The following is an 18,363-nucleotide window of genomic DNA, read 5'->3' on the forward strand; positions in this document are numbered from 1 at the left end:
TTCTTCATTTCTTCCTTCTCTAGTTGCTTTAGGTGTAAAGTTAGGTTGTTTATTTGACTTTTTTCTTGTTTCTTGATGTAAGCCTGTATTGCTATGAACCTTCCCCTTAGCACTGCTTTTACAGTGCCCAAAGGTTTTGGGTTGTTGTGTTTTCATTTTCATTCATTTCTATGAGTATTTTGATTTCTTTTTTTATTTCTTCTGTGATTTGTTGGTTATTCAGCAGCGTGTTGATCAGCCTCAATATGCTGGAATTTTTAATTGTTTTTCTCCTTTAAATGACATCTAATCTTACTGCATTGTTGTCAGAGAAGATGCTTGGAATGATTTCAACTTTTTTTAATTTACCAAGGCTAGATTTATGGCCCAGGATGTGATCTATCCTGGAGAAGGTTCCATGTGCACTTGAGAAAAAGGTGAAATTCATTGTTTTGGGGTGAAACGTCCTATAGATATCAATTAGGCCTAACTGGTCTATTGTATCATTTAAAGCTTGTGTTTCCTTGTTAATTTACTGTTTAGTTGATCTACCCATAATCATACATATTCTACTTTTTTAATAAATATGTTTTACTGGAACACAACCATGCCCACTAATTTATGTATTGTCTGTCTGTTCTTCAGCCACAACAGCAGAGTTGAGTAAATGTAACACAGACTTTATGGCCTGAAAGCCTGAAATATTTATATTGTTAACAATAATTGTACTCTTTGCCCATAATCTCAATGTACGCATAGCACTTTCTTGACCTCTGTCTCCTGTATTTTCAGTTTACTTCCTCTAGACTTCTGACTCCAACAGTTATATGCCTTTTGAGAACTTTCGATCCATCGATATAACACATCATTTTTTTTCTTTTATTCCTTTCCCATCTTATAGTCTATGTTCCAGCATTTTAATCAATCTTTTTCATACTTCCCTTTTGAACACAGTTATTGAAAACAATGTCAAGCCTGGATAAATGTAATTCTCCATCTGCTTTGTGCCTACTTCTTTGCAGTTGAATATAAGTGACAGAGAGGGGGAAAAAAGCACACAGAACCATATCCATTGGTTTCTCTTTCACTTCATAAGAACAAAACTTAAATAGACTTCAAATTTAAAAATAAAAGAACTATTTTATTACCTTAATCAATTCATTTTTCTTGCTATCTATTTTCTACTTTCTCCATCTTCCTCTAACCATTACACCTCCTCCCCTATCTCACAAATAGTAAATGAAAACAGAAGTAACTGTTAGGGAAATCAAAATGGAGATAGTCCTGCTCAGGCATCAGAGGGAGGGGAGAAGGCCTCTGATCAAATTCTGACCTTGCCTGGACCCTGCCTGGAGTACACGCCTACCTGAAAGCACACCAATTGTTACCAGCAAGTCAAGTGGAACTTTAGATAACAAAGGGAGTGGGTCTTGGAATCTCATAAGCCCTTGAGGGCCTGGCCAGCCCCTCAGGGTCTAAGAAGTCTCGTGACTCACAAGGTGAAACAAACAGCATTGTAAAAGTTAAAGCAAAACCAGACCTGCATTTTTGTGTGCAAACCAATGATATCAGTTTATGGCCTGGGATTATAAACAGGAGCTCACAAACCTTCAATTCAAAATTTCACCCATGGGGTGGACGCATCACCTGGGACCCTTTCCCCACTAGGATTCAAGATTGATGTTAACATGGGACTTGCCACAGCTATTCAAATCTGGATGTAGGTTGTCAATTCAATGCAGTGATGTATACACTGTTATTTCTCTCTGTTGTTTCTATTGTTTTCTTTTAATGATTTTATATTGAAATGAAGTCAAATAATCTTCCATAAAAATTGAAATTATTTATTTGTGTGTAACAAGGGGTTTCTTTTGTTAATGAATCCTTTGACCCTAAAACGAATGTAAAACTTTCAGCAAAACAGTAATTAGAAAAGGAATTTCACAGACTCCTACCACATCTATTCACTTATCCAAATAAGTCCTTGTGCTATTTTTTACTTTGGTTTCCATAGATAACTGTCCATGTTCCTAACAACTTGTCCCCTCATTCTCTGCCCTTCTAGACTACTCAAGTGTATTATCCCAGAAATTACCTCTTCTTTTTCATACACCGTTATTTTACACTGCCTACTGGATCAGTCCCATCAACACAAAGTGGAAGTGAAAGTGAAGTCATGTGCGACCCCTTGGACTGTAGCCCACCAGGCTCCTCTGTCCATAGGATTCTCTAGGCAAGAATACTGGAGTGGGTTGCCATTTCCTTCTCCAGGGAATCTTCCTGACCCAGGGATCAAACCCAGGTCTCCTGCATTACAGGCAGGTGCTTTAACCTCTGAGCACAAACATGTTATAATTTTTATCATGTTAAAATAAAACAAGAAACTCCCTTGATTCTATGTTACCCTTCAACTACCTTTCTGTTTCCCTTTGCTATAAAACTCCCTTAAATAGTAGAGTATAAGTGATATTCCTACATTTCCTTCCTTTCTTCATTGAAGGTAATCTACTAAAACTTTGAACCTATTCTCAAGGCCACTAATTCTAACTCCAAGGATCAAACATTGTTCTCATCTTCCTTAACTTTTCAGCAGCAATAGTTTGGATTTTTCTTGATGCAGACCCTGAGGCAAGGGTTCAAATGAAAGTATTTATTTAGAAACTTCAAGGAACACTAATAGGTTAGTGGAAAGTAGTACAAGAAAGGAAATCCAGTCAATGAAGGGTAATTATTTAAACAGCTACCAATGGAATTTATTTCATTGAGGAAATTCATAAAAACATTACATTCACATAAGCATTATTTCCACTTATCAATTTAGAGCTGAAATATTTATACACTGACTCCCTCTAGTCATTGATTAAGGGCATCTGAGTAAGAGGATTATATTAATTACTCATCATTTCTGGCTCCTGTTTGGGCAGAGTGAATTTTCCTTTGTTTTGGAAATAATTTGAGGTATGGAGATATTGTTACCAATAGCTGCAAGTTGGCAGGAATGTTCAGAATAGGAAGGCCCAAATGATGTGAATGAGGCAGCAACAGCTTCTATTAAAGCACATATATACTTTCTTCCAATACTTCTTCAGTGGGCATTAGAAATAGCACAGACTCTTGGTTTTTCTCTTATCTTTCTGGGCTCACTTTTCAGTCTTTCCCACCTCTTTTCCTCATCCTTAACCACTAAATATTCTCCTTGTTAGCTATACACACTACCAAAATAATCTTATCCAGTATATGCTATTTCCAAAATATATAACTTTAAGCTAGATTTTTCCCCTTGAAATTCAAATTTATAAATTGAACCATCTAGTTGACATCACCATTTAGTTGTCCAAGAAGCATCTCAAACATATTATGCCTAAGACCTAATCTCCCTGTAGTCTTCCTTATCTTAATGGAATTCCCTTTTTTCAAATTCCTCAAGCCCCTAAGAAACAAGTTTAAGTCCTTTCTCTCTCTCAAATTCATATACAATCCATCAGTAAATTCTATATAATCAGCATATGATATATATCTAAAATCCAACTACTTCTTACCACCTCCTTCGTTAGTAACTTGGTCCCATATTTTGTCATATGTCCTATATTTTTCATATAACTCATTTGAAAAGATCCTGATGCTGGGAAAGATTGAAAGTGAGAGAAGAAGGGGATGAAAGAGGATGAGATGGTTGGATTGCATCAATCACTGACTCAATGGACATGAGTTTGAGTAAACTCCAAGAGTTGGTGATTGACAGGGAGGTCTGGCATGCTACAGTCCATGGTGTCACAAAGAGTTGGACACGACTGAGTGACTGAACTAAACTGATATTTTGTCAAAAAACTAATTACAGTAGCCTTGTATTGTGGCTCCTTCTTTTCACCCTTACCACTCCCTCTCCACACACATATGCAAACACACAGTCTATGATCAATATAGCAGCCAAAGTGGTCTTCTTAAATCATTAGTTCATACGACTCCTGTCTTCAACTCTCGTATGGTTTTCTATCAGATGCAACTAGTACATGCCACAAGTTTGGTACTCAATACAGGAAAATGTATAAAGGAATTAAGGAAGAATAATTAAAATTTAGCAATTAACATTTTCTTGTAGTACTTACTCAGATTACCCCATTACAACTTGTACTGCAAGGAGATCAAACCAGTCAATCTTAAGGAAATCAACCCTGAATATTCATTGGAAGGACTGATGTTGAAGCTCTAATACTTTGGCCACCTGATGCAAAGAGCTGACTCACTGGAAAAGATCCTGATGCTGGAAAGGCTGAAGGCAGGAGGTGAAGGGGACAACGGAGGACAAGATGGTTGGATAGCATCACCAACTCAATGGACAACTCTTGAGCAAACTCCAAGAGATGGAGAAGGACAAGGAAGCCTGGCGTGCTGTAGTCTATGGACATGATCGAGCAACTAAACAACAATAACAAAAGAAAACCAGATGAAAGGGAAAAGTACAATCCTGTTTGAACCTCTTCGTTTTTTTATATATAATATTTTTTTAGTGGAAGTTCTCTTTTATGAAAAGAATGGATCTAACCAAAATACAAGATGTGAATGTTTGCAAATATTTTATAAATTTTTCATCGAATTTATATTTTTTTATAATTTATAAATTGGGAAGAAAAATACAAGCAGATGACAAGCTTTATCACCTGTAATTATGTAAGTAGAAATGTTTTAAATAAAGTTCCTAGGGCTTTAATTTTCTGCTCATTACCACTTCATAAATTTTGCAATTTCTGATTATTGTGAATATCATGCTTTGGTATGTGATGAACATGTAATTTTTATTCCTTGGATTTTTTTCCTCACTTACACTACTTTGCGAACAATGTTGGCTAGAGTTAAATTAACAGAGGGCAATATGACAAAATTAAATAATAATTCCTTCTTTCTATAAATTGTCCAATTCTTTCTTCTTTGTGTTTCACACATGTGATATCTTGTTCATGACTACAAACGTGGGAATGTTTTAGTTTGGCACTTATCATCTCTTCCACATGCACTCTGATATCTACTCTCTGTATGTTCCAACCCCCCAGACACATACCAGAACAATGTGTTTTCTGCAGGCCATTTAATGCCTATGTTAAACCTCAGATATGTATTGGCCTCCTTCACTTATTTTGATGTTTCATATTAAAAACACTGATTTCACATATTAAAAACTAAAGGAACACATTCACATCTTTCTTTTCCTATTACCATGTTCACTTAACATCCACACCAATGTGTCTTCTTCCTCTATAGTACTTTGCTTAATTTCATTCTTTTTTGTCTGTTGAACTAATACCTAACTATAACAGTCTATGAAAGGGCTGCCCTTCCTTATTTCATGCTTAAGTAAGTAAGTAAGTAAGTGTAGTTGCTCAGTCGTGTCCGACTCTTTGCGACCCTGTGGACTGTAGCCCACCAGGCTGTAGCCCACCAGGCTCCTCCATCCATGGGATTCTCCAGGCAAGAATACTGCAGTGGGTTTCCATTTCCTTCTCCAGGGGAACTTCCTGACCCAGGGATTGAACCTGGGTTCCCACATCACAGGCAGATGCTTTACCCTCTGAGCCACCAGGGAAGCCCTTACTTGCATGCTAAGTCACTTCAGTCATGTCCAACTCTATGTGACCTATGGACTGCAGACTACCAGGCTCTTCTGTCCATGGGATTCCCCAGGAAAGAATAATGGAGTGCGTTGCCATACCCTTCTTCAGGGGATCTTCCTGACCCAGAGAATGAACCCAAATCTCCTGCAGGTTCTTTACCACAAGTCTGCTTGATTTTGTTAACTGGAAATAAAGTGAAACATTAACACAATTTTCAAATAAATACCTTAAGATACACAGATTTTTCTTTTTAAAAAGTAGTGTTTAAGCCACTTGGTTCAAAATCTATCAAAGTATTTCTTTATCATCACTAAGAAATTGATGCAAATATAGTTAACAATTTGCTGGCTTTCAAGAATGCTTAGTATATCTGGAGGATGAAAGAGAGTCTCACTGAAAAAAACAGATTCAACAGAGCGATAAGATACACTGCATGATGACTCTTAAAAGAGTATCTTCATTAAAAAAAAAGAAAAGGAATATCTTCTAGCAGTAAACTATATATTAATGGAGAATCTGTTGCTAATTCTCATTATATAAAACATGAGAAAAACTATTTCTGCAATCACTCAGTAGTCATATAAGTCATGAATAAACACCAAAGAGTAGTTCATAATCAATGATTGGAAGGAGAAAATTAAAAAATTAATCCCACTTTTCTATATATATTATTTACTTTGCAAAACTTACAACACATTCAAAATGGACCAAACACTTTCATGATACTGTATTTTTAAATTCTTATAAAACAGCTCCATGAAATTGGTACTTTTGTTGTTCTCATTTTACAAAGAGGGAACTAAAGCACAAAATGTTTAAGTAACTTTCCGAAGACCACTTGGCTTAAGTACTCTGTCATAAAGGCTCTCTCATAGCCTCTTTCTATATGTCTATTCTTGCCCTTTCATTAAAATACATCTATTCTGTCTTTAGGGCTTCCCAGGGGCACTAGGGGTAAAGAACCCGCTTGCCAATGCAGGAGACATAAAAGACACAGATTCAATCCCTGGGTCAGAAAGATCCCCTGGAGAAAGGAGTGGCAACCCACTATAGTATTCTTGCCTGGAGAATTCCAAGGATAGAGGAGACTGGCAGGCTACAGTCAATGGGGTCACAAAGAGTTGGACACAACTGATACAACTTAACACACACAACACACATTCTGTCTTTATCAAGTTCTTCCATGATTATGTCATCTGCTGCAAATATAACAAATATCAGACACTTTACAACACCCCTCAAATAAACACATCACAAAAGCAGAAATATGGATAACCAATAAGCACATGAAAAAGTGTTCAAAATCATTCAGTTCAGTTCAGTTCAGTCGCTCAGTCATGTCCGACTCTGTAGTCTATGGACTGCAGCACACCAGGCCTCTCTGTCCATCACCAACTCCCAGAGTTTACCCAAACTAATGTCCATAGTGTCGGTGATGCCATCCAACCATCTCATCATCTGTAGTCCCCTTCTCATCCTGCCCTCAATCTTTCCCAGCATCAGGGTCTTTTCATCAGGGTCAAATGAGTCAGTTTTTTGCATTAGGTGGCCATAGTATTGGAGTTTCAGCTTCTATATCAGTCCATCCAGTGTATACCCAGGACTGATCTCCTTTAGGATGGACTGGTTGGATCTCCTTGCAGTCCAAGGGACTCTCAAGGGTCTTCTCCAATCCCACAGTTCAAAAGCATCAATTCTTCAGTGCTCAGCTTTCTTTACAGTCCAAGTCTCACACCCATATATGACTACTGGAAAAACCATAGCCTTGACTAGACGGACCTTTGTTGGCAAAGTAATGTCTCTGCTTTTTAATATGCTGTCTACAGAAATATAGACCAATGGAGCAGAATAGAAAACCCAGAGATAAATCCACGAACCTATGGACACCTTATCTTTGACAAAGGAGGCAAGAATATACAATGGAAAAAAGACAATCTCTTTAACAAGTGGTGCTGGGAAAACTGGTCAACCACTTGTAAAAGAATGAAACTCGAACACTTTCTAACACCATACACAAAAATAAACTCAAAATGGATTAAAGATCTAAATGTAAGACCAGAAACTATAAAACTACTAGAGGAGAACATAGGCAAAACACTCTCCGACATAAATCACAGCAAGATCTTCTATGACCCACCTCCCAGAATACTGGAAATAAAAGCAAAAATAAACAAATGGGACCTAATGAAAATTAAAAGCTTTTGCACAACAAAGGAAACTATAAGTAAGGTGAAAAGACAGCCCTCAGATTGGGAGAAAATAATAGCAAATGAGGAAACAGACAAAGGATTAATCTCAAAAATATACAAGCAACTCCTGAAGCTCAATTCCAGAAAAATAAATGACCCAATCAAAAAATGGGCCAAAGAACTAAACAGACATTTCTCCAAAGAAGACATACAGATGGCTAACAAATACATGAAAAGATGCTCAACATCACTCATTATCAGAGAAATGCAAATCAAAACCACAATGAGGTACCATTACACGCCAGTCAGGATGGCTGGTATCCAAAAGTTTACAAGCAATAAATGCTGGAGAGGGTGTGGAGAAAAGAGAACCCTCTTACACTGTTGGTGGGAATGCAGACTAGTACAGCCACTATGGAAAACAGTGTGGAGATTTCTTAAAAAACTGGAAATAGAACTGCCATATGACCCAGCAATACCACTTCTGGGCATACACACTGAGGAATCCAGATCTAAAAGAGGCACGTGCACCCCAATGTTCATCGCAGCACTGTTTATAATAGCCAGGACATGAAAGCAACCTAGATGCCCATCAGCAGATGAAAGGATAAGGAAGCTGTGGTACATATACACCAAGGAATATTACTCAGCCGTTAAAAAGAATTCATTTGAATCAGTTCTAATGAGATGGATGAAACTGGAGCCCATTATACAGAGTGAAGTAAGCCAGAAAGATAAAGAACATTACAGTATACTAACACATATATATGGAATTTAGAAAGATGGTAACGATAACCCTATATGCAAAACAGAAAAAGAGACACAGAAGTACAGAACAGACTTTTGAACTCTGTGGGAGAAGGTGAGGGTGGGATGTTTCAAAAGAACAGCATGTATATTATCTATGGTGAAACAGATCACCAGCCCAGGTGGGATGCATGAGTCAAGTGCTCGGGCCTGGTGGGCTGGGAAGACCCAGAGGAATCGGGTGGAGAGGGAGGTGGGAGGGGGGATTGGGATGGGGAATACATGTAACTCTATGGCTGATTCATGTCAATGTATGACAAAACCCACTGAAAATTTAAAAAAAAAAAAAAGTGGGATAGTAAAAAAAAAAAGAAAAAATATGCTGTCTAGTTTGGTCATAACTTTCCTTCCAAGGAGTACGCATCTTTTTATTTCATGGCTGCAACCAACATCTGCAGTGATTTTGGAGTTCAAAAAAAAATAAAGTCAGTCACTGTTTCCCCTGTTTCCCCATATATTTGTGATGAAGTGAGGGACCAGATGCCATGATCTTAGTTTTCTGAACGTTGAGTTTAAGCCAACTTTTTCATGCTCCTCTTTCACTTTCATCAAGAGGCTCTTTAGTTCTTCACTTTCTGCCATAAGAGTGGTGTCATACGCATATCTGAGGTTATTGATATTTCTCCCGGTAATCTTGATTCCAGCTTGTGCTTCATCCAGCCCAGTGTTTCTCATGATATACTCTGCATATAAGTTAAATAAGCACAGTGACAATATACAGGCTTGATGTACTCTTTTTCCTATTTGGAACCAGTCTGTTGTTACATGTCCAGTTCTAACTGCTGCTTTCTGACCTGCATACAGATTTCTCAAGAGGCAGGTCAGGTAGTCTGGTATTCCCATCTCTTTCAGAATTTTCCATTTTATTGTGATCCACACAGTCAAAGGTTTTGGCATAGTCAATAACGCAGAAATAGATGTTTTCTGGAACTCTCTTGTTTCTTCGATGACCCAGTGGATGTTGGCAATTTGATCTTTGGTTCCTCTGCCTTTTCTAAAACCAGCTTGAACATCTGAAAGTTCACAGTTCACGTATTGCTGAAGCCTAGCTTGGAGAATTTTAAGTATTACTTTACTAGCTTATGAGATGAGCACAATTGTGTGGTAGTTTGAGCATTCTTTGGCATTGCACTTTCACAGCATCATCTTTTATGATTAGAAATAGCTCAACTGGAATTCCATCACCTCCACTAGCTTTGTTTGTAGTGATGCTTTCTAAGGCCCACTTGACTTCACATTCCAGGATGTCTGGCTGTAGGTGAGTGATCACACCATCGTGATTATCTGGGTCATGAGATCTTTTTTGTACAGTTCTTCTGTGTATTCTTGCCACCTCTTCTTAATATCTTCTGCTTCTGTTAGGTCCATACCATTTCTGTCCTTTATTGAGCCCATCTTTACATGAAACATTCCCTTGGTATCTCTAGTTTTCTTGAAGAGATCTCTATTCTTTCCCATTCTATTATTTTCCTCTATTTCTTTGCACTGATCACTGAGGAAGGCTTTCTTATCTCTCCTTGCTACTCTTTGGAACTTTGCATTCAAATGGTATATCTTTCCTTTTCTCCTTTGGTTTGTGCTTCTCTTCTTTTCACAGTTATTTGTAAGGGCTCCTCAGACAGCCATTTTGCTTTTTTGCATTTTTTTTCTTGGGGATGGTCTTGATTCCTGTCTCCTGTACAATGTCACGAACCTCCATCCGTAGTTCATCATGCACTCTGTCTATCAGATCTAGTCCCTTAAACCTATTTCTCACTTCTACTGTATAGTCATAAGGAATTTGAATTAGGTCATACCTGAAGGATCTAGTGGTTTTCCCTACTTTCTTCAATTTGAGTTTGAATTTGGAAATAAGGAGTTCAAAATCTGAGCCACAGTCAGCTCCTAGTCTTGTTTTTGCTGACTGTATAGAACTTCTCCATCTGTGGCTGCAAAATCAATCTGATTTTGGTGTTGACCATCTGGTGATATCCATGTATAGAGTCATTTCTGGTATTGTTGGAAGGGGGTGTTTGCTATGACTAATATGTTCTCTTGGCAAAACTCTGTTAGCTTTTGCCCTGCTCATTCTGTCTTCCAAGGCCAAATTTGCCTGTTGCTCCAGGTGTTTCTTGACTTACTTTTGCATTCCAGTCCCCTATAATGAAAAATATCTCTTTTTTGGGTATTAGTTCTAAAAGGTCTTGTAGATCTTCATAGAACCACTCAACTTCAGCTTCACCAGCATTACTGGTTGGGGCATAGACTTGGATTACCATGATATTGAATAGTTTGCCTTGGAAACGAACAGAGATCATTCTGTCTTTTTTGAGATTGCATCCAAGTACTGCATTTTGGACTCTTTTGTTAACAATGATGGCTACTCCATTTCTTGTAAGGCATTCCTGCCCATAGTAGTAGATATAGTGGTCATCTGAGTTAAATTCACCCATTCCAGTCCAGTTTAGTTCGCTGATTCCTAGAATGTCGATGTTCACTCTTGCCATCTCCTGTTTGATCACTTCCAATTTGCTTTGATTCATGGACATAACATTCCAGGTTCCTATGCAATATTGCTCTTTACAACATCGGACCTTGCTTCTATCACCAGTCCCATCCACAACTGGGTGTTGTTGTTGCTTTGGCTCCATCCCCTCATTCTTTCTGGAGTTATTTGTCCACTGATCTCCAGTAGCATATAGGGCAACTACCGACCTGGGGAGTTTATCTTTCAGTGTCCTATGTTTTTGCCTTTTCATACTGTTCATGGAGTTCTCAAGGCAGGAATACTGAAGTGGTTTGCCATTCCCTTCTCCAGTGGACCACATTTTGACAGAACTCTCCACCATGACCCATCCATCTTGGGTGGCCCTACTCAACATGGCTCAGTCTCATTGAGTTAGACAAGGCTGTGGTCCGTGTGATCAGATTGACTAGTTTTCTGTGATTGTGGTTTCAGTCTGTCTGCCCTCTGATGCCCTCTCTCAGGGCCTACTGTCTTACTGGGGTTTCTCTTACCTTGGACGTGGGGTATCTCTTCATGACTGCTCCAGAAAAGTGCAGCCACTGATCCTTACTTTGGACATGGAGTATCTCCTCTCGGCCGCTCTCCATGCCAGTGCCGCGCAGACTCCACTCGCCAGTATCAATGAAATTAAAATTCTGTTGAGGAGACGCTTCCACTAGGAAGGCTAAAATCAAAACAGATGACAATATCAAATGTTGTTGGGCAACTCATATAAACTAGACCACCCATATAAAACTGGTCTGTGTGTAAAATGCTTTCAGTTACACTGCAGAAGTGTTTGGTGGTTTTTAGTAAAGTTAAACCTAGGCCAATCTCACAATATTTCAGTGAAACTATCCCCTGGTATACTTTCCCAGTTACCCTGCCCACTCACGGACAACTGCTAGGATAAGTGACCCTACTCTGCCTCAGCCCGTCCCTCACTTTGTGTTTTACAAACTGAAGGGTTTTAAAGCAATTTCAAGTTTTCAGAGTTTTTTACTGAAGCTACTTCTGTGAACTTGTTAGCAAGTTCCAGTTCCAGTTAAGGAGAAGTAGACACCTCTACTGTTTCTCTCCCACTGAAAACAGCAGATAGAATACATGGAGTCCTCACCTGAGGACTCTAAACAGTAAACAGTTGAGGGAATAAGGGAAGGAAACTATTAATAGAACCTGAATGCCATTGAACTGGTAGTGAATTTAACACAGACTTTTCCACCAATATCCCATATTCTGGACTTAGAAACATCATCAAATCTGAGCCTGTGTGCTAAATATGAACAGAAAATGTACCAAGAGACAATACATATTCTGGCATACCCTGTAGGAAAGGAGGCTTCAATGGTCAGAGACAGTGTGGGGAGTATCATGGGACTTTTTCATTTGTTTTTGCAATCCTCCCTTCCTCTAGTCTCCAGGAAATCCTGTAGCTGTAGTGGTGTTGATGACAGCAATAGATGGGCAGGTGTCTAAACTCTAAGGGAGAGAATCTTTCTCACTGACCAGAGAAAATGTTCTTCCAAGAGTATGGGGGGAATCCTGTTATGCTTCTTTCTCTCCCTCCAGCTTCTCCACTCCTCTACCATCTTCTCTTCTCTGTCTCCTTAGCCCCAGAAACAGACATAATCATACCAGATGCATGTGAAAACAGGGAAACTAAAACCTAAGATTTCCAGCTGAAGAAGAGAAAGGTGTTAGAGAAATCACAGAGTTGGAAGTTCAAGAAAGTGATTCCATAAAGTTGTGTATTAACTCCTGGTTCACCACTAAGCTGAGCAAGCATAGATCTGACTGTGCTAAAACAAAGAAAACCAAGTGACATTCTCCATAGGAGTAAGTAAGACCTAGAGTCACATAGGCAGGGAGGCCTGGTATGCTGCATTCCATGGGGTCGCAAAGAGTCGGGCATCACTGGGTGACTGAACAAAAACAGTCATATAACATAATATTAAAATATAAAGATACAAAGATACAATCCAAAATAACCTGACAGATAATACTGAAAATTTTTAACTTCTCACATTTAAGATAATCAATACATGCCAAACTTAAGATGATATCAATTTTAGAATTAACAAAGCAAAATTTTAAATCAGCTATTAAAACCATGTTGTAAGAACAAACTTGCAAAAGAATTGTTTTCAAAGCAGATGGGTTTCACTGTTGATTTATACCAAACATCTAAAGAAAATATGATAACAATTCTAAACAATTTTGCCAGCAAAATAGAAGAGGATAGATTATATCCAACTCATTATATGTAGCCAACATTACCAACAAAACAGACAAGAACAGAAAAGGAAACTTAACTACTAGCCAATAATTCTTATGGATATTTATCTACAAAAGTTACCAACAGAATATTAACATATCAAATCCAGCAATAAATTTAAAAAATAATTCATCATGATCAAGTGGCTTTTATCACAAGAATGCAAGGTTAGTTCAATATTGAATATCAACTTTTGTAATCCATTATATTAATGGATTAAAGAAAATAAACTATGCACTTATATTAACCACTGCAGAGAAAAATCTGAAAAAATTTGACATCTATTCATGATTTCTAAAAAACTCTCAACAAGTGAGGAATAGAACTATATTTCTTTAGTCTTATGAAAGAAATTTTAAAACAAAAATAAAACAAAACATACATCACAAAAATTATTTGTAATGGTAAAGAATGATTGCTTTTACTTTAAAATCAGGCACAGGGTAAGAATATCATTCTCAGCACTCCTATCCAACTTTTTATTGGAAATTCTATCCAGTACAGTAAGATAAATTAAAATGAATATAGTTCAGAAAGAAAGAAATAAAACTACTCTTATTGATTGATAACATGATTATTTATGCAAAAACTCCAAGAAATGAAAAATAAATTCCTGTAACTACTAAGTAAGTTTAGCAAGTTCATAGGAGGATAAAAGACTAATATTAAAAAAATGAAAACTTATGCTCACACAAAAACCTGTACCTGAATATTTATAGCAACTCTGTTAATATTATCCTAAGACAGTTAAAGTGTCTTTCAAAGTAGGAGTGAAAAACAAACTGGTACAGCCATACAATGATGTTACAATTGTAGAGTGCAGTACTATTAAGCAATAATATTTATAGTTGCACACAACATGGATGAATCCCAAAGTGAGCATGCTGAGTGAAAGAAGACAGTCTCAAAAGGTTATGAAAGTGAAAATGAAGTCATATCCGACTCTTTGCAACCCTGTGAACTGTAACCTATCAGGCTCTTCTGTCTACGGGATTTTCCAGGCAAGAATACTGGAGTGGGTTGTCATTTCCTTCTCCAGGAGATGTTCCCAACCCAGGGATTGAACCCACGTCTCCCGCATTGTAGGCAGATGCTTTACCGTCTGAGTTACCCGGGAAGTCTCAAAAGGTTATAAACTAAATAATTACATTTGTATGACGTCTGTAAAAGGCAAAACCACGAGAATGGAGAATATCAGTGGTTGCCAGAGGTTAGAAAAGACGAACTGCTTGACAAAAAGTAGGCATTGCAGAGATGCTTTTGGAGCAAAGGAACTATTCTTTATCCTGGATGCTGTGGTGATTACACAAATCTATATACATGTGGAAATTCATAGAACTGTACACAGAAAAGCAAAAAGTTAATATATGAATATAAACTTTCAAATAATTTTTAAAACAAATTATGCATCTAACCTATGACCCAACAGTTTCATTCATAAGTGTTTACCAAGATAAATGAAAACATGTCTCCACAAAAGACTTGCATTTAATTGCCTTATTCATAGTAGCCAGAAATTGGGAAACAGCCCAAATGCACTATAATAGAATGAATAAATAAGTTGTGGTGATTTTACATAATGAAGTACTACTCTGAAGTAAAAAGGAACAACACAAATTAATCTTAAAAATATTATTTTGAGTAAGAGGAGCTAAATACAAAGTAGAACATATGCATGCTATATCATTCCATTTATAAGAAGTTCAAAGACAGATGGTCCAAAGACAGGTGCACGCACATTTGTATATATATATATATTTTTCTTTTTCAACCATACTCCACTACCTATATACATATGTTCATACTGGAAATCAAAACATTGATTACCTATGGACATTGGGGAGGAGTTTGGAGTTAATTAATTAAAAGAACATTGAGGAAACTTTCAGCATTGATAGATATGTTCTATATATTATTGGGTTATGGTGACATGGGTGTATATATACTCTGAAAATTCATCAAGCTGAACATGTGAAGTATAATTCAGTATAAAATAAAATAACACATAAATTTTGAAATTAAACTGGGGACCATAATTGCTTCATTCCCACAATGACCACAAACATAAAATGGAGCACCTGTGGGGGAAGGTGGATCAAAAGGTCAGCCTTAGACATGAGTTCCCTGAAAAGTCATTCATTCTCAAATGAATTTTAGCTTACTAAATTTTAGCTTTACTAAATTTTAGCTTACAAACTTTAGCTTACTAAAATAAAGGTACCCTTGATTAGTTTCAACATCTTGCACTAATAAGAGCTGAATTGTATTTTGGACATCTGATAGTACCTTCTAAATTATGTCTCTGATAAAGATAAACATCTCTCATTTTATTGGCTTTAAAAGGGCAATCCTGTCTGGATTCTAAACAAAATATTTCCCTTTTTTCCTCTCCTAAATTTAAGGGTATATAAAGTTTACATCCTCAGGCATGAGATTTTAATTTCCTTTGTGTTACCACAGTTTCTCCAGGTATTTTAATTCTTTGGTTCACAAAGGAAATGAAAATTATTTGGAAATAATAAATCTTTGTAATGTCAGTGCTTTCAGTAAATGGACACACCTGCTCCATAGGACCACTACCCTGTTTGCCCCCAGTGGTTTTAACTTGCCAACACCACTGCTGTGCCAGTGGAATCCATGCAGACCTGGCACCCCTAGTAATCAGGCTTCCTCAATACCCTCCTCTTGCCCATCAGAAATCTCCCTAAACAATATAAATTTCTGGTAAAACAAACATGTAGAAGAGAAAAGTCAGAGAAGAGCAAAGATAAATACAGAAAAAATTAATATAACAAACAAATATGAAATCTATTCAGGGAAAAACTATAGAAGGCATTTAAAAAATTGGTCCTCAAGTATCTGGGTTAAAAAAAAGATATGCTTTTTGCAAAAACCCAGATGACATCAATTTTAAACTTGAAACCTGAGTGTCATGAAAGGATTTACCAAATTTTGTTATATTAATAATAATGAAACCACTCTCCACCTTTCACCCCACAATCAAACCACAAACCTCACCCCAGGCTCTCTAACCCAGTATTGTTCAAGTCAACACACTAAAATAATGTGGATTACAATGTGGTCTCCAAAGTTCCAAAAAGTGAGTATTAATCAAACAGTTCATTTAAAAGAAAACTTCAGCTGCTAGAAAGTGTTAGTCACTAAGCCTTGTCTGACTCTTTTGAGTCTCCATGGACTGCAGCACAGGCTCCTCTATTTGTGAAATTCTCCAGGAAAGATTGAGGGAGTAGGAAGCCATTCCCTCTCTAGGGAATCTTCCCAACCCAAGGATACAACCTAGGTCTCCCACATTGCAGACAGTTTCTTTACCACCTGAGTCACCAGGGAAGAAATTGCTCCCAATTGCCAATGGAGCCATTCCCACTGTCAGTAATGAAAGATTTACATATAATCAAACAGCAATGAGCATCCTCAGGTCTAAAGACATTAAATCAAGACTCAAATGGATCCATTAAGTCAAAATTTAAAATTATACGACTCTTCTATGTTTTATGTATTTAGGTTTCTCAGGAAAATTCAGATTGATATTATTTGTTAATGTACAAATACTCTGATTTCAAGAAAACATGAAAGATATCCATTGCATGGGATGTGAGAAAGCAAAGGTTCAATGAAAGATACACAAATTATAGTTTTAATTTCCAAACCACCACAAATTCATCGTGCAGCATTTTCATCTCAAATACACCAAGAAATTAAAGATTATTTGACTCACAGCAATTAAACAAAAGCACAGCTATTATGGAGGCATTGCTTTTCATGCACGTGGACTATTTTTAAAGATTTGTTTATTTTGTTTTGTTTTTAAAGCAAAGGCATTATCTTGCCCAATTGCCCAGCAAGAAGATTTTACAAATTTTCTCTCAAGTTTCCATAGAAATGCATTGATTAGAGCATAATTTCTGTTAATATTTTCTTCTTCCTCAGACTCCTCTGCTCGCTTAAACTAACGGCGCACCTGCCCCTTGCAGTCGTTTTCATCTTTTGTTCGGCTCAGTAGGTTACCTAACTGGTGGATTTTATTGAGTTAAATCAAGCTGTCACTTCATCTGCCTGAAGGATGACTCAAATACTACACATAATAATAAAAGAAAAGTAGGATAAAATAATCTTGTCAAGCCAGAAAAACTGATTGCTTGAAGTTGTAGCCTTCAATCAATACACTAATTCTACAATTTATACCTTTTTCAATTGAAGAGGAAAGAAACTCTGATATGGTATTTCTTGGCTCACTGACCAACTTTGACCTTCTATCTATGTGAATGTAGGATTAACAAGGGCTTCTGCTTAGTGAAATCATCTATGAAAATAAGAAAACAAATGTAGGCATTTGTGGCTCCAAGTAACTATTAATTTCAGAAATGCAAGGACCAGGTAATATTTATTTAATATGCCCACTAAAATTAAGATTTTATTTAGCTTGAGGTAGATGGTCTTTCCAATTTAGAAATAATTTGAGACTAGAATTGTAACAAAAAATGTTTCAGAATATGGCATAGTATAATCCTCGAAGGATTTTTTCTCTGTTTGATCTATCCATTAAAAGCTTATGCAAAAGAAAGGTAACTAAGCAATATACCACTCTTTCTTTCAAACTGAATAGTTAGTTGGCTTTTATGAAATCTGTCATCTATGATAAAATAGAGTTACACGCTTCTATTGAGCTAGAGCTATGATTTCTTATAAAGTATAATGAACTATTTTTTCACCTGTTATTATTATTTTAAAATAATCTATCATTTTCAAAAGCTTAGGTTTGTTTGTAAATTGTAGTTAATTTGCATACCTTTTAAAATCAATAAAAACACTTCATTTCAAAACTCTGGACTCTCTTTAGCTGTCAGATTTCTGCTTTCCCTTCATAATTCCTCCCCTGCAGGCACCAACCAGGAAATAAAATTCTTTGTTTAGCAATCCTTTTATGTTTCACTAGGCCACCTGATTACCTTGAATTGTGACATGCAGTCAAGCAGGGTCTCCAAAACTAGTACTTTTCTCCTA

This window comes from Muntiacus reevesi, chromosome 3 (genome assembly GCF_963930625.1).
Source record: "Muntiacus reevesi chromosome 3, mMunRee1.1, whole genome shotgun sequence".
Taxonomy (NCBI): Eukaryota; Metazoa; Chordata; class Mammalia; order Artiodactyla; family Cervidae; genus Muntiacus; species Muntiacus reevesi.